At 48.1% G+C, this 18,063-nt stretch overlaps 1 pseudogene; it reads left to right on the plus strand.

Annotated features, from left to right (window-relative positions):
- The first annotated feature begins 7,815 nt into the window (after nucleotides 1–7,815).
- On the plus strand, nucleotides 7,816–7,921 carry LOC132423796 (U2 spliceosomal RNA; annotated as a pseudogene).
- The last annotated feature ends 10,142 nt before the right edge of the window (nucleotides 7,922–18,063 follow it).

An 18,063-nucleotide genomic window follows, 5' to 3' on the forward strand; every position in this document is an offset into this window, starting at 1 on the left:
CCCTCAAGGTCTATCTGTGTTGTCACAAATGGCAGATTTCCTTCTTTTCATGTGGCTGAATAAAATTCCATTATCTATCTATCTATCTATCTATATCTATCTATCTATATCTATCTATCTATCTATCATCTATCTATATCTATATGTCACATTTTCTTTATCCATTCACCTGTTGGACACTTAGTTGTTTCCTAGTCTTGCTTTGCCTATTTTATTTTATTTTTTTACACACGCTGCATGACATGCGGGCCTTAATTCCCTGACCAGGGATCAAACCCATGCCCCCTGCAGTGGAAGTGTGGAGTCTTAACCACTGCACCACCAGGGAAGTCCCCTGCTTTGCCTGTTTTAGAATCAGATTATTTGTTTTTGTTTGTTTGTTTGTTTTTTGCTATGGAGTTGTTTGAATTCCTTATAGATTTTGGATATTAACCTCTTATCATACATGTGGTTTGCAAATACTTTTTCCCATTCCTAGGTTGCCTTTTCATTTTGTTGATTGTTTCTTTTGCTCTCCAGGAGCTTTTTAGTTTGATGTAGTCCCATTGGTTGCTTTTTGTTTTTGTTGCTTGTGGTTTTGTTGTCATACCCAAAAAATCATCACCAAGACCAATGTTAAGGAGCTTTCTCTTTATGTTCTCTTCTAGGAGTTTTACACTTTCAGGTCTTACATTTAAGTCTTTAATCCATTTCAAGTTAATTTTTACAAATGGTGTAAGATAGGGGTCCACTTTCTTTGTTTTGCATGTGGGTATCCAGTTTTGCCAACACCATTTACTGAAGAGACTATCTTTTCCCTGTTGAGTATTCTTGGATCCCTGTCAATTAGTTGCCTGTATGTGTGTGGATTTATTTCTCGGCTCTTGATTCTGTTGCATTGGTGTATGTGTCTGTTTTCATGCCAGTACCATACTATTTTGATTACTCTAGCTTTGTAGTATAATTTGAAATCAGGAAAAGTGTTGCCTCCAGCTTTGTTCTTCTTTCTCAGGGTTGCTGTGGCTTTTGAAGTCTATTGCGGTTCCATACGAATTTTAGGATTGTTTTTCCTATTTATGTAAAAAATGTCATGGGAATTTTGATAGGGATTGCACTGGATCTGTAGATTGCTTTAGGTTGTATGGACATATACTCTCCGAGTGAGATGTGCATGTAAATGATTTGTCTAAGACCTATTAAAGCAAAACAAAAAAAGTCAAAGAAACTGCTACATTAGAAAATACTAAACGTGTAGAGTATTTGCAGCTGGTGTGTGCTCGGGATGACCCAGCCCCCTCCAGGCCAGAGAGGTGGGTGGGAAGTAGCAATTACAACAGACAAGGATGACCCTCCCTGTTTACCCCTCCCTCTGGGCCCATTTTATTCCAGGCTGCATCGTTTAAACTCAAAACACACTTTTAATATAGGGCCCTTGTAGCCATCTTGTTGTGCTACTCTTCACAACCCATGAGCAGGGTCACAGGAAACTGTCAACAGGTCTGGCTTTCCATGTTACCACTCATACAAGCCAGTGCTTTTCCACACTTGATCTACAGATCACAGACACGTGAGGATTATGCAAAAGAACAAGAACAAAGCTTTATTATAAGTTTCACATCGAAACAGGGTCCACACGAGGCCCAGCCTGGAAGGAGGTGGACACTGATGGCCTCGCCCCAAAGTTATTGGCTCAGGCCAACTTCCTCCTCTTAAACCCCAAGGTAATGAATCGAGACCTGGAGGAGAATGACTTGGTCGATGGCCCAGTGGTTTTTTGTCCAGCCAAGCCCTGGGCAGGTGATGAGGGGGCCCTAAGAGCAAGGCTGCACCTTGCTGTGCCCACTGCGGAGCTGAGGCTGATAGGAGTAGAGGCCAGAACCGACACACCCCTAAAGTCAGCCTTGGCTGGGCATGGGCTGCGCCCTCCGCTGGAAGTAGGGGGGCCCTGCCTGGGTGCGCCCCCAGGGATGTGATGTGAGATGGGGGCAGTAGTGACTCCAAACCCAGGCTTCTTCTTAGGTCTGGGTCCCGTGGTCACCATGGGGTGGCTCTGGTGAGGAGGGCCCCAGGAGTTCAGGCCCACGCTGCCCCCATTGCTGTGTGTGGTGCTCGGGGGCCCCCTCTTTGTTGATGTCACTCTGAGAGCTGCAAATATGCAGCTCAGATCATCTAGGGCAGCCGCTCTGCTCCCAAAACCCAGCTGTGTGCTGGCATGGGTGCCCACGGTGGAATTTCTGGATGATGAACCCCCAGAAGATGCTTGTGCGGGGCCGCCCGAAGCTGGGGGGCCTGGAGCAGAGGCAAAGGCTGGGGCTTTCCGTTTCCTATGCTGGGGAGAGCTGCCACAGGCGGTGGTTCCTCGCTGCTGCCAATCAGGGCCCCCAGGGATGTGCATTAAGATGGGGGCAGTAGTGCCTCCAAACCCAGGCTTCTTCTTAGGTCTGGGTCCCGTGGTCACCATGGGGTGGCTCTGGTGAGGAGGGTCCCAGGAGTTCAGGCCCACGCTGCCCCCATTGCTGTGTGTGGTGCTCGGGGGCCCCCTCTTTCTTGATGTCACGCTGAGAGCTGCAAACATGCAGCTCAGATCTAGGGCAGCCGCTCTGCTCCCAAAACCCAGCTGTGTGCTGGCATGGGTGCCCACGGTGGAATTTGTGGATGAACCCCCCCCAGAAGATGCTTGTGCGGGGCCGCCCGAAGCTGGGGGGCCTGGAGCAGAGGCAAAGGCTGGAGTTTTCGGTTGCCTGTGCTGGGGAGAGCTGCCGAGGTCCCCGATGGCATAGGTCTCATCCCGCAGCGCTCTGTTGATGCGCCGGAACGCTGTTTCCTTCTCGGAGTCTAGGTCTTCGGCGGTGACCCGGAAACCCGGCTCAGGGGCTGGAGGCAGCCTCAGAGGCTCCCCTCGCCTGTGCGGCAGCAGAGGAATCCTGCGTTTTCGGGGCCTGGGACTGTCAGATGTGCAGGAGCCCTTCCTCCAGGGCCCTTTCTGCCCTCTTGCTGCCTCTGCATTTTTGTCAGGCTGGCTTTTCCTCTGGTAAACCACCGGAGCTGCAGAGGGCGATGGAGGACCCTCTTCGCGCCCTGTCTTTGCAGACTTCTGGGGCAGCCCTTGCGGTATGGCGGGACCCCTCCTTCTTTCCACTGGCAGGAAACCTCGGGTGGAGCTATATGAGCTCGTGATGGCGTTTCTTTGGGGGCAGGAGCTCATACAAGAGGTCTGTTGTTTCCTGGCAGATCTGTCCTCTGCCCACTTGGCGTGGAGGTCTCTCTGCAGAGGTCCAGGCCTGGGCACGAAGAAAGAGCCCCCCAGGGGCCTAAATGCAGATCGTGCGCCCCCGGTGTCATTGGGGCTTCTCTGGTCATCGTTCTTCCCTGTGACTGTGGGGACTTCCTCCTGCTTGGCCATCCCTTGCCCGCTCTCTCCCAGGGCCCTCAACACCGTCTTCTCTGTGCTGTAGTTCGGGACACAGCTGGGTGTCGTGGCCGGCACTGGTTGCCCCCGCGCCACACTGACAGTGACTGTGTCCACTGCGGACACTGAGCTGCGGGACGTCGTGGAGGTGCGAGCACCCATCACTGCCTTCTTCCGATGGCCTCGCCTGAAGATGGAGATAAGGATCCCCATAAGGAGTGCAGCGTCTGCGGGATGGTAGAATGGGGTCTCAGAGACTCTGTGGCAAAGCGCAGATGGCAGAGTCACTGGACACTTGTGGGCCGGCCTGCAAGTGGATAGCCGGCCATAAACAGCTGGGTGAGCCGGGCCGGCCACGGGAAGTCGGTGGGCGCGGGGAGCGGGCTGGGGGCAGCCGAAACCTCCTGGCAGGTGCTGGTCCCCCAGTGCCCGGGACGAGGGTGAGGGGCAGGGCCTACCTAAGTAACTGCTCCTAGAGAACTTGGGTGAGGTCGGTCCGTGAATACAGAGCTGGGCTCCGAGCACTCTCCTTCAGCTGCCAACTCGGCCAAAAGCGGAGTGCGCTCTCTTTGGCCTGTTGCCTTTTTATACTCTGAAACCTGTGAGCGAACAATGGGCGTGCGTTGGCGGGGCGCAAAAGTTTAGGGAGGGGTGGCGCATGCGCAGAGTACACGTCAGGCCCTGGGGCGCACAGGTGAGGATGCGCGCCCCTGGACCGTCTAGCGCTTCTGAATCTCCCGGGGGTCTGAGGGCTGGAGGTGTTTGCCTTGAGGGTGATGAGCTTCTTGGCAGGACAGCTGGCCCTTCTCCCCTGGCCGCGCCCCAGTGCTGTCGGGGTAACTAACTATACTGGACGGGATCCCCGCCCAGCAAAGTGGGGCAAGGTCGCTGGCTGTGCAGCTCCCACAAGAGGCGGCAGCTTTGGCAGCAGCGCCTCTGCGTCCTCCTGCCCTTTCCCCTGGCGGCACTGGAGGGGAGAGCCGCTAAGAACGGAAGTGCCCACACCATCCAGATCCTGCTGGGGTGACACCTGAAGTGGTGGCCAGGGCTGGCTGAGAGGGCCATACTTACCATATGACCCAAAAACCCACTCCTAGGCAATTAACCAAGAGAAAAACTTTTCACAAAACACATATGTGAATGTTTTAGCTATCTTGTCCACAATTCCTAAATATAGGACTATTGAGGTTATCCAATTTTCTTGAGTTTGTCATTTTTTAATTGTTCTTGGAATAACACTATGTATATATATTGTTTCACAGTCTAGAGTTAATATTTTACCAATTAAATAAAATTCAGAAGGCTTACATCCATATAGATTCTTTTACCTTCCACTCTTTGTTATAGCTGTCATATGTGTCACCTTTATATGACGTCAACGCCACCCTCTGAGACTGTGGTATCCTTTTTTCATACATATACAGGGAATTGCCTGGCGGTCCAGTGGTTAGGACTCAGCACTTTCACTGCTGGGGCCCCGGGTTCAGTCCCTGGTAGGGGAACTAAGACTCCTTAAACTTAACCCCACTGTGGGGCAATGTCCCAGCCAGGCAGAAACTGCAGGTGGAGCTGGAGACCTTGAAGAGTTTGGCTATACTTCCAGCTCAGCCCAAAGCCCAAGGATGATTCTGGACTTTCATTCTGACTCGTGCATTTCAGATCTTTCTGGGTTTGGACCTGGTATATACGTCCCTCCCAGCCCGCCCTGCCTGCCCCTTCAGTTGTCACCCCAAGCAGGATCTGGTTGCCTTGGGCACTTCTGGGGGTTTCTTTTTGTTTGTTTTTGGTTTTTTTTTTTTTGCACTTCTGTTCTTAGCGGCTCTCTCCTCCAATGTTACCAGGTGGGAGGGCAGGCGGACGCACAGGCGCTGATGCCAAATCTGCCACCTCGGGCGGTGGCTGCTGAGCCAGGTACCCTGCTCTCCAGCTTTCCTGCTCTGGTGGCCGGGGACCCATCCTGTACAGTTAGAGCCGGCCGGGGAAGAAGGGGCAGCTGCCCTGCCAAGAAGCTCATCACCCTCAAGGCAAACACCTCTAGCCCTCAGACCCCCGGGGAGATTCAGAAGCGCTAGACGGTCCAGGGGCACGCATCCTCACCTGTGCGCCCCAGGGCCTGACGTGTACTCTGCGCATGCGCCACCCCTCCCTAAACTTTTGCGCCCCGCCAACGCACGGCCATTGTTCGCTCACAGGTTCCAGAGCTGCATCCCGGCAACAGGCCAAAGAGAGCGCACTCCGCTTTTGGCCGACTTGGCAGCTGAAGGAGAGTGCTCGGAGCCCAGCTCTCTATCCAAGGACCGACCTCACCCAAGTTCTCTAGGGTCAGGTAGGCCCTGCCCCTCACCCCCGCCCCCGGCACTGGGGGACCAGCACCTGCCAGGAGGTTTCGGCTGCCCCCAGCCCGCTCCCCGCGCCCACCGACTTCCCATGGTTGGCCCGGGTAACCCAGCTGTCTATGGCCGGCTATCCACTCGCAGGCCAGCCCACAAGTGTCCAGTGACTCTGCATCTGCGCTTTGCCACAGAGTCTCTGAGACCCCATTCTACCGTTCCGCAGACCCTGCGCTCCTTTCTGGGGGTCCTTATCTCCATCTGCAGGCGAGGCCATCGGAAGAAGGCAGTGATGGGTGCTCGCACCTCCACGACGTCCCGCAGCTCAGTGTCCGCAGTGGACACAGTCACTCTCAGTGTGGCACGGGGGCAGCCAGTGCCGGCCACGACACCCAGCTGTGCCCTGAACTACAGCACAGAGAAGACGGTGTTGAGGGCCCTGGGAGAGAGCGGGCAAGGGATGGCCGAGCAGGAGGAAGTCCCCACAGTCACAGGGAGGAACGAAGACCAGAGAAGCCGCCCCGATGACACCGGGGGCGCACGATCTGCATTTAGGCCCCTGGGGGGCTCTTTCTTCGTGCCCAGGCCTGGACCTCTGCAGAGAGACCTCCACGCCAAGAGGGCAGAAGACAGATCCACCAGGAGACCGCAGACCACTTGTATGAGCTCCTGCCCCCAAAGAAACGCCATCACGAACTCATATGTCTCCACCCGAGGTTTCCTACCAGTGAAGAGAAAGAGGAGTCCCGCCATACCAGAAGGGCTGTTCCAAAAGTCTGCAAAGAAAGGGAGCAAGGAGGGCCCTCCGTCGCCCTCTGCAGCTCCGATGGTTTCCCAGAGGAAAAGCCAGCCTGACAAAGATGCAGAGGCAACAAGAGGGCAGAAAGGGCCCTGGAGGAACGGCTCCCGCACATCTGACAGTCCCAGGCCCCGAAAAACGCAGGATTCCTCTGCTGCCGCCCCGGCAAGGGGAGTCTCTGAGGCTGCCCCCAGGCGCTGAGCTGGGTTTCCCTGTCGCCGCTGAAGACCTAGACTCGGAGAAGGAAGCAGCGTTCCCGCATCAACAGTGCGCTGCGGGGTGAGACCTAGGCCATTGGGGCCCTGGGCGCCATGCAGCCTTCCTGTCCCTTTCTGCTGCCTGCCGCAGGGGCTGCTTCTCCGCAGAAAATGTTTCATAGTTATTTCTATTTTAATATGATCATGGTACATTAAAATGTATTAGTGCTTGCCTGTGAACACTAAGGTCACTTGTAATTTTCTATATTGTTCTATATTTTTGTGACTAAAGGTATTACTTGGGGGAATTAAAAGAATATCTTGAAGCGATTTTGGCTTTTGATCTGCCACTAATTGCTATTTAACCTTAATTCAGGGGTCGGATTCTTTGACCCAAGGAAACAGAATAGTATAAAAAGAAAGAATGTGAGTGTCAGATGGTGGCAGTGATTAAGTATAGCAAGAGACGCCTTTGCAAAAGTTACTGTTGGTCCCAGAAGACTCTCACTTAGCTGTGTGACCTTGGGCAAGTCACTTCACCTAAATCTCTGAATTATAGGGCTGTGCTGATGATTTTTTTTTTTTTTTTTTTTTAACATCTTTATTGGGGTATAATTACTTTACAATGATGTGTTAGTTTCTGCTTTATAACAAAGTGAATCAGTTATACATATACATATGTTCCCATATCTCTTCCCTCTTGCGTCTCCCTCCCTCCCACCCTCCCTATCCCACCCCTCCAGGCTGTCACAGAGCACCGAGCCAATATCCCCGTGCCATGCGGCTGCTTCCCTCTAGCTATCTACCTTACTACGTTTGTTAGTGTGTATATGTCCATGACTCTCTCTCGCCCCGTCACAGCTCACCCTTCCCCCTCCCCATAACCTCAAGTCCGTTCTCTAGGAGGTCTGCGTCTTTATTCCTGCCTTACCCCTAGGTTCTTCATGACTGTGCTGATGATTTAAAAGTGACTGAGCACGGTGGACACTCAGAAATCCTGGGTTCTCAATAAAGCCACTGCCCTGCTCTTTGGTCCTTTGGAATTACTAGATTAGTAAAATTTATGCTTGACAGTAATTTTAGCTTAAAGTTTATTTGTGTATTTCATCTCAGCCTTTTGGCTAAGATCAAGCGTAGTATCTGTTCTTGTCAATTTAAATAGCAAGAGAAAAGAAAGGAAAATAACGGGCATGCCCCCACACTCTTCAGACAATAGGAGCCTCTTAACCTGTTCCTTTGTCCAGAGACACAGGACATTTCTCAGTGAAGGCCTCTGCCATCACTGAGGTTGCAGGGGAGATGTGGTAACTGGGGAGAAAAAGACCAATGGGGATGACCCCCTCACTCCTCAACATCCAAGCCCCCCACTTTCTCACTTGTCTGGCTAGAAATAAAAGGTTGATCCCATGGTTTTAACTTTCAGCTGTTGCTGGACTTTGCGTGCCTTGCCTAAGCTGGGAGACAGAGGCAGGAAAAAAACCCCACCATAATCACCCTGTTATGGGCTGTTATTCAACTTTGGACTTCCAGGCCCCATCTGCCTGTTAGCGTTCACTTCTTAGAGTTTCAAGTGCATGCTGTTTGTCCTCTATCTTGCCCCACGCGGCTCTCAAGCCTTCGTTAATATGACCACATTTCTCGTGCCACATGTAAACATTCTAACACTTTGCAGATACTGAATTAAAAATCTATTATTTACATTGACTTCACCATTTTCATTTTCCTGGTGTGTTCAGTAGAAAATTCAAAATTACATATGTGCCTGGCATTATGTATTTTTTGGTGAGCAGTGATCCAGAGGATGGAAATGTATGCCTCCTTCGACTCCTTAAACTTAACCCCACTCTGGGGCAATGTCCCAGCCAGGCAGAAACTGCAGTGTGTCTTGGAGAAGGTCTTTTGCATTGAGATAGTAGGATGCTCTTTTAGCTTCAAGAACTTGGATGTTGTTGAGTTTAACCTGGTATAAATTCAAATTAGAGTGTTTTAATTTTAGGATGTTAAAGGTAATCCCCATGTTAAACACAAAGAAAATAGCTATAGAATAGTCCCAAAAGGAAGTGAGAAAGTAATTTAAATATTTTATTGTAAGAAATCAGCTAAACACACACAACGAAAGATAGGAATGCAGGAAATGAGGGGCAAAAAAGCTTTGGGCAGATGGAAAAGAAACAGCACAATAGCAGAAATAAGTCTTTTTTTTTGTCAGCAATTACTTTAAATGTAAATGCATTAAACTCTCCAATCAAAATACAGAGATTGGCGGAATAGGTAAAAACATATGACCCAACTATATGCTGTCTACAAGAGACTTACTTGAGATCAAAAGAATCAAGCAGGTTGAAAGTTAAAGGATAGAAAAGGGAATTCCAAACTCAGTGAGAAAACTCAAATAGTAATCAAGAGAGCAGGAGTGTCTATACCAATATCAGACAAAATAGGCTTTGAATTTAAAATGGATCAAAGAGTTAAATATAAGAGCTAAACTATACAAATTTCTGAAGAAAAAAAGGGATAAATCTTCATAGTCTTGGATTTGGCAATGAACCCTTAAATATGATAGCAAAAGCACAGGCAACAAAAGGAAAAAGAAATTGGACTTTATCAAAATTAAAATCCTTTGTGTTTCAAAGAACACCAACAAGAAAGACATAATACAACCTTCAGAATGAAGGAAAATGTTTGCAAGTCATATATCTGATAAAGCCTAGTATTCAGAATATGTAAAGAACACTGGCAACTCAACAATAAAATGTCAAATAACCAAATTTTAAAAATGAGAAAAAGAATCTGCATAGATACTGCTCCAAAGAAGACACAAATTGCCAATAAGCACATGAAAACATGTCCAAAATTATTAGTCAAAATTATGCAAACTGAAACCACAGTGAGATACCACTTCATACCCACTATTCTGCCATATAATTTTTTTAAAAACAAGGGTTGGCAATGATGTGGGGAAATTGGCACTTTCAAGCATCGCTGGTGCAAATATGAAAAAGAAAATAGTTTGGCCGTTCCTCAAAAAGTTCAACACAGAGATACAGTATGGCCCAGGAACTCCACTCCCAGGTATATGTCCAGGAGAAATAAAAAACATATGTTCACACGAAAACTTGTACATGAGTGTTATATTGTCATATCATTATTCATAATAGCCAAAAAGTGGAAACAACCCAACTATTCGCCAACTGAGGAATGGAAAAATAAAATGTGTTATATCCATACAATGACTATTATTCAGCCATTAAAAGGGTGAAGGACAGATACATGCTACAACCTGGATGCACCTTGAATACATTTTGCTTACTGCAAAAGTCAGACACAGAAGTCCGCACATTGTGTGGTTCTATTCATATGAAAGGTCCAGCATAGGAAAATCAATAGGGACAGAAAGACCCAGGGCTGGGGTGAAAGGGGAGGACAGAATGAGAATGACTGATACTAGGTATGAGGTTTCTCTTGGGGATGATGAAAATGTACTGGAATTAGAGATGTTGATTGCAAAACCTGAGTACACTAAAAGCAGCTGAATCACACAGTTAAAAAAAAATGTGAATTGATGGAATGTGAATTATATCTCAATCAAAGGATAATATGACAACATTTTTATAGTCATTACTCTTGATCAGTTTCAGGATGGAATTCTCACAGTGACTTCAATGGAGTGGCTTGTATGGGATGATATTTGAGGCTCAACCCTTTGGGACCAGATGTTCATTTTGAGCTGTTGAATGACGGTGAGGGCCAGCCAGTATATTTTCTTCACGGAGGATCAATCCCCATATGTATCCTTGGTTTGAATCCTTGTCTTTTTCTCTTCATATTCCTGAAACAAGTTCCTAGGAAATACATTCACAATAGTGAGAGGTGTTGACATCTTCCTGGCAAAAGTCTTAACTTATTCAGAGGTCAAACTTCAGAGCTCCTTATTACTAGCTGCCCGGGGAGTCCCCTGAATCAAAGTAGGGCTTATGAAGATGGATCTTGCATTTTAGCGTGCACTTAAAATACCCAACAGGCTGATCACATGGGGAAAATAACTTTATTTACATGAGACAAATACAAAGTCAGCACAACACAATGAGGGAGAGTATGGGTGCTGGTGCCTGATGGCCTGAAATCAAATCCTATTTGAACGCCACGTGTACCTGGGAAGGTTAGTAACTTAGCTCTTCTGTTTCTCAGTTCCCTGGCCAGGGATATGGAAATATTAGTAGGACCTGCTTATTCGTATTATGTTCTGAGGCTAAAAATTAGTAAATACAAAGCCTGAAGAAAAATGATGGGTACTTACTTCATAAGTGCTACCTACATAAATGTTCAAGTATTAAATGCCTGGAAGAATAAGTAGGTCGTCTCCAGAAAGGGCACCTAGGAGGCTACAAACAGGAGGATAGAGCCTACTTTTTCACATTGATGACATGAGTAAGAAGTTTTAGAGCTCATGGAAAGAATATTATTTCTTGTGATGCACTGTGGGGTGGGCAGAGTAGGGGCTGTGACCCATATTTTATGGTTCAGGGCACTGAAATTTAGACAGATTGAGTAACTTGCCCAGAGTCACAACACTGATGAGTGATGGGTCTGAGGCAGGGGAGGGATAGAGATTCCTGAACACATGGACATGAGATCATGCCCTGGATACACAAACCGAGAGCTCTCCTCACTCCCTTTCCCACATCCTCCTGCCCCAAGGATGCTGCAGGGAGACAGCTGGTACTCGGAGGAGGTGCCTGGCCCAAGAGAATGGCTCAAATCTGGACCTACCTCCTGGCTCTACGTTTCAATCCCTGACCCCAAATACAATGTCTTTCCCCCAAATGCAGACCCCCTGATGGACCGGGGTATCCAAATATGTGTGCATCTTCCCTCCCTTCCCCCTCAGCACTTGATTCTAGCAGCTGATTTGCAGTGAGACTTCCTGGTGGTCAGGTGACCACCCTGAATGACCAGTAGTCTACTTGACTCCCTAACTGACTCAAAACCCAGGACATTCCAAACCAACTGCCCACATGACAGTTGCACAGAGAATTAGCATCATCTTCAACTGATCAAACCTGGATGATGAGCAGTTAATATTCATTAGCTGGGAACAGGGTCTACTGGGCTGTTGTTTTGGTGGCTTAACAGATGAGGTTTACAGGCCCCCAGGGTCTCACTGACTAGAAACTGACCAATCGTCTGAGCAGCTTGGACTAAGGCCTGCCTAAGAGCGGGCAGTGGCTGCACGGGCTCTGAGTGGGCACCTTCCCTGCCCAATCCTCCCTCAGCCAGATCCAGGCTCTGCTGTACAAACTACAACCATTGCTCCTGAATCTACTTGCTGGTATTATTTCCACAGTACCTTCAATGGAGTGGTTAGTGGGGGTGCTATTTGTGTCCCTACCCTGTTGTTTGGCCAGATGCTGATTCTGATGTGCCTGAACCACCGCTGCGGATGGCCAGCAGATTATCTTGATCGCAGATGATATTCTTGTGCATCCTGTGTTTGACTCCTTTATAATCTTCCTTTTCTTCTTGGTACCCGAGTCATGATCCAGGAAAACACAACAAAAACTGAGAGAACTATTGATATGTTGCTGGGAGAAGACCATGCAGAGGTGTCAATTCATTCCCAGGTCACACGTCTGTTCTCTTTGTTCACCAGCCTCCTAGGGGAATCTAGGGGAGTCAAGTGAATCGAAGCTGGGCTGAGAAGAGGGTGTTGCAATGTGGTGTGCCCTTAAAATAGCCAGCAGGCTGACTGCACGGGGACATGACTTTATTTAGTGAGGTAATACAGAAAGGGAGCACAGCACAGTGACCGACAGAGTGGGGGCTGGTGCCTGATGGTCTGGATTCAAATCATACCAGAAGCCACATGAACCTGGGAAAGTTATGCAGACCCTCTGTCCTCAGTTCCTTGTTCTGTGATAATGGAAATGTTAATAGGGCCCACTTATTAGTATCACATGATGAAGCTTAATACAGCAAATCAGGTAGACCCTGATGAAAAATGATGGTTACTTCATAAGTGCTACCTAAGTGTACAAATATTAAATGTCTGGAAGAATAAGCAAGAAATGTGGTAGTGCTGCCTCCAGAGAGGGGACCTGGATGCCACAGGGCAGGGGAGTGGGGAAGGTTATGGGTGTGATGCTTTAGAGCTTGTGAAGAATATCTGTCATCATCTCCTGTGATCCCCACATCAGCCCCGTGGGGAACTCATGGCAGGTGCTGTGAACCATATTTTATGGTACATGGCACGAAAATGTTGAGATTTTAAGTGACTTTCCCGGAGTCGCAAAGCTGATGACAGATGGATGTGGGACAGGAATGTAGTTGGTTCCCTGGGAGAGAAATCCCTCAACCCCTGAATCCTCTAGATGGTGCTCTGGACCCCTGAGCCCAGGGCTCCCCTCCCTCCATCCCCCCAATCCTCCTGCCTGCCCCATGGTTGCTCCAAGGACAGGAGGGGTCTGAGCCAACAGGAGGGCCCATGCCTGACCTGCTGCCCCCCTTACATGTTGATCCCTGACCCCACAGCTCTTAAATATCCCTGAAAGAAGGTCCCTTGAAGGATCAGGGGGTCCCATCTACGTCCCTCCTCCCTCAGCGTCTTCACACACTGGGTGAGCCTCCTGGTGGTCTGACCAGTGGTCGGCTTGTCTTCACGTGGCTCAGAGCCCTGGTCTCTCCAAGCCAGTTGCCCACATGGCACGTCTCCAACAAATTAGCTTGGTCTTCAACAACCAGCCCTGGATGCACAGGTAGTGCTGATTAATGAGGACAGTGGCCTGCTGGGCTGTGCTTGGTGGTTTAGTGGGTAAAGCTGGCGTGACCCACTGTCGCCTATTGATGTGAGCAACTGTCGGAGTAGCCTGGGCTACGGCCTGGCTGGGGAGGGGCCGTGGCTGCACTGGCTGTGAGGGCGCACCTTCCCTGCTCATCCTTCCTCATCAAAAACCAGCCCCTACAAACTCCTCATCCATCCCTAGACCCTGCAGTGGCACAGGAGAGAGGCCCATGCCCTTCTAGAGGGACCCCTCCATAGCCACAGCCTAGAGACCCCATCCCAGGACTGTCTCTGAAGATGACCCAGGCCCTCCTAATCTCTGTCACCAAACGTTCATTCCACTAACCCGATGGCATTGTCCCTTCTCTCCACGTTCCCAGGCAGCGCCCAAACACCCAGTGATCCTGTTCACATCAACCACTGGAAATACCACCACGAAATCCCAGTTTCCTTCCTTTCTGAAAAAGTCTAGATTTAGACTGCTAATATTTGCTTTTGGATTTTGACATCGACATTCAGAAGTCTTTAGCCTGTAATTTCTCCTGTCCTGTAATATCTGCTACTGGTATGACATCAGTATTCTCCTGGTCCGATGAAAGCAGTGTGGGTGTGTTCCCTCTATATCTGTTCTCTGGAAGAGTGTGTAGGAGACGGGCATCGTTTCTGTCTTAAATGTTTGGTAGAAATCAGAGGAAGCCACCGGGCCCTGAAGTTTGTTTTGTGGGGAAATTTTTTTGGCATCTCTTTCTAATTGAAGTTTCCTTGGTGTATTGTACAGGGCACAGATCTTAAGCGTAGAGCTTTATGGTTTCTTGTAAATATAAACACATCTGTTACCAACACCCAGTTCAATATACAGGACGTCCCCAGCACCCTGGCTGCCCCCTGTAGAAGGGGAGAAGAATAAGTGCTAACTTATTCAGTTATAAGAATGAAATCAGTTACTCCACGTATATTCCAAGTGCAGTGATTTACACACAAATAACTCAAAATGAGTGTGGCAGCACAATCAGAAAGTAGTGGAGGGTGCTGGAGGGCTGGGAGAATCCAGTCCCTTTGGGATTTCCGCTGTGGAGGTCGGGCCAGAGTAAGGAAGCTGAGGAGCTTCTCAGAAGCATCTGGGCTTTTACAGAGGGAAAAACTACTGCTCCCCAGAGTGGAGCGCCCATTGTAATTCACTGAGCCCTCCCTTTGGGGAGGGTGCTTTTCTATACTTGTGTGTTATCTTACATAAAAATGTTTAAAAAAAAAAGATCAATTTTGCTTGATGTAACAGCCTTTCACTGTTAAAAGTAAGACCTATATCTAAAATTTATGCTAAATCTGTACAGCTCCGACAGGAAGTAACCGGCACTCACTAGCTGACTCAGGAGCGGAGGGGGAGCAGAGAGGCGGCCCTCCTTCCTTGGCCTCCTGTCTCATTTAAGCTGCCAGACGCTGCGCAGGCTCCATCCCCTCTGAGTCTCAGGCTGAGGCCTCCAGGTCACAGTCCTCACAGGTGTCAGACCAGAACCTGCCACACAAAGGCAGGGACTGGAGTCAGTGGGGAGGTGGGCTTCCTGGGGTCGGTGTGTGGGACCCAGGGGGCTACTCAGACCCTGCAAGTCACTTTGGGCCCTGACATCCCCCAGGGCTCACATCCCCAGGGCACTGGGGTCTGTTTGCTGCTCTTTGCCAAGTGTGTTCTGGTAGCAGAGAGACCTGTCCTACAGGGGCGATTTAACCTGGGCATTTGGCCGGGCGGCGTTCAAGTGACTGGTCCCCTGAACAGTGAAAGTGATGCAGATGAAAGGGGAGGCTCTGGGGCTACAGGGTGAAAAGTGTGGGTCCCTCCCACCTGGGCACTGTGAGGAGTGGGAGGTCTGATGACACAGGTGGGAGTAGTGACCCTGTCCCTCCAGCCCACACGCAACACGGCCCATCATGAGACCAGCACAGTGGAAGTGGGCAGAGAACCGCAATGTTCCCTTTTCCCCTAAGAATCATTTTTCTTTCTTTAACACCCCAGCCAAACTTGCCTGTGCTTTTTAATTTAAAAATATCCTGATGCTGTGGTCATAGAATCATAAATTCTATAGCTTTGCTGTATCCCAACATGAAAAGTTTGTAGAAGACACTGCTTTTCAGCGTGTAATAAAACCAGATGTATTTGTTATCTAATTTTAAGGTCATAATTAACTTGGAATCCTGGCCCTTTAACTCATCCTAAATTAGCATTGCTTTGAATTGCCTTCATTTTGTGTGTGTGTTGTATTCAATTTTTACACATCTATGGAAAATCTATAGAACCTCAGGTTGAGAAATGGTGCCATGAGGTGACCCAGGCCCTTCAGTGGGGCTCCACAGAGGCTGCGGGGTCCCCAGGGGGTGGGCAAATCCCAGCCAGGTGTGGATCCTGCAGTGTCCCCTACCGGATGCCAGGGCTACCGCGTGCCCACAGGGATGCAGCAGCGCTGGGCCAGGTGAGCTGTCTGCTTGCGTGAGAAGAAGCCCCGGTGCCTCTGTCCTCCTCACCCTTTCCCCAGGACGCCTGAACTGGGGGGTACCAGGGCCACTCCAGATATCTCACCACACCTGGTGATTAACTGGGGATGTTGCCTGCTGACCTCGGCGGGTTGGGAGGGCAAGGCTGGGTCCTGCAGAGGGAGATGTTGAATCTCACCAGGGACACTCTTTACAAAGAGTGAACAACACCTCCAGGAGTGATGTATGTGGTGACCCCACAGACGCCTTCGGCCCCCCATCTAAACATAAGAGCCTGGCATCTTCAGGGGTTCTGTGGAACAGGGACCGTTCCCTGGCGAGATGCACTCAGGTCATCCTCCAGTTGCCTGCGCAGATTACCACCATTCTCTTCTCTCCACCTTTTTGTTCACATGCAGTGGTGACCACCTCCGTGCTCTTCTCTGGCTTTTGGGTTTCCTGAAGCGCAAAAAAAAAAAAAAAAAAAAAAAGTCAGGGATGGCAAGGGAAGCACATACACTTATTTGCCTTCTGCTCTTCCTCCTACCCTCTCCACGCTCACATTTCCTCTTCTTGTTCTTCCTCATCCTTTTACTTCATCCCTTCTCTTGAATCCAGGACAAGAGAATTTCTTTTTTTTTTTTAATTGGATGAGTCAGTCTTCTTTTCCTTATTTATTTATTTTTAACGTCCTTATTGGAGTATAATTGCTTTACAATGGTGTGTTAGTTTCTGCTATATAACAAAGTGAATCAGCTATACATACACATACATCCCCATAACCCCTCCCTCTTTTGTCTCCCTCCCACCCTCCCTATCCCACCCATCCAGGTGGTCACAAAGCACCGAGCTGATCTCCCTGTGTTAAGCGGCTGCTTCCCACTAGCTATCTATTTCATGTTTGGTAGTGTATATATGTCCATGCCACTCTCTCACTTTGTCACAGCTTAACCTTCCCCCTCCCCATATCCTCAAACCCATACCGTTTTTATGCTAAGTTATATTCTACATGTACCTGGAAAAATGTTAAAAAGATTTTTAAAGAACTGCGCATCTGTTTTTGAAGCTAATTTGGCTGTTCAAGGCTTGCTAGCACTTTATCCATCTCAGTGCTATTTCACTTAGTAAACAAATGCAGTTGCCATAATTGCTGCATATGTGTCTGTGCTCCCTTCTAGGTTATATGTTTTTGAAGTTAGAAACTATATTTATATCACAGCCCCTATGTATAGCACAATATCCATTTCAGATTGTGTTTTAAGATATGAGACAAAATTTAAGACTTTTATTATAGTCATAAACATCTAGCAAACCAACCAGAAAATAAAAACTAATTTTCAATGGGTTGGCCAAGAACAAAAAAGAGAGGAATACCTAGTGCAAAATCATATCTCTAATAACTACTGTTGGATTTAGAGCACACACATGCTAAACTTATTTTAAAATATCTTCTCATCAAAGATTTGAGGTTGGACCTGAAAAAATTATATCAGAAGTGAAAATAATTATGTGGTCTGACCACCGTGGATCACACAAAGTAAGTGTATACTATGTATAAAGTAGATAAACTATGAGGTCCTGCTGTATAGCACAGGCAACTATATTCAATACCTTGTAATAACCTATAAAGGAAACGGATCTGAAAAAGGAATATATATATCTGAATCTCTTGGCTGTACACCTGAAACACAACATTGTCAATCAACTATACTTCAAGTAAAACAAACAAAACAAAACAAAACAAAGTAACCGTAAAGGGAAGTATAGTTTTATAAATTCACCTCTGATATCCAATGGACCAACTGAAAGACAACAGAAAGTACAACTTTCTAGGAGACAGGACATGGCCAGCAAACAAGGCCATTACCCTCGGTAATGGTCATACCTGCCAAAAGATATACAGACTAGCCTGCATTCATGAATACATAGGAATTCTTCATTTATCTGGCATTGTTAGGCAATGAGGTATTGTATGTTAGAAGTTTTTTTAAATGACAAATTGAAGAGGAGTTATTTTAACCTTCACTTGGTAATTTTTTTCTAAAATTAAGAAATGTATCCACTGGTGTATCTAATGTTTCCGTGATAACTCGGGGTCATCAGTTCAA

The sequence above is a fragment of the Delphinus delphis genome, chromosome 3 (assembly GCF_949987515.2).
Source record: "Delphinus delphis chromosome 3, mDelDel1.2, whole genome shotgun sequence".
Taxonomy (NCBI): Eukaryota; Metazoa; Chordata; class Mammalia; order Artiodactyla; family Delphinidae; genus Delphinus; species Delphinus delphis.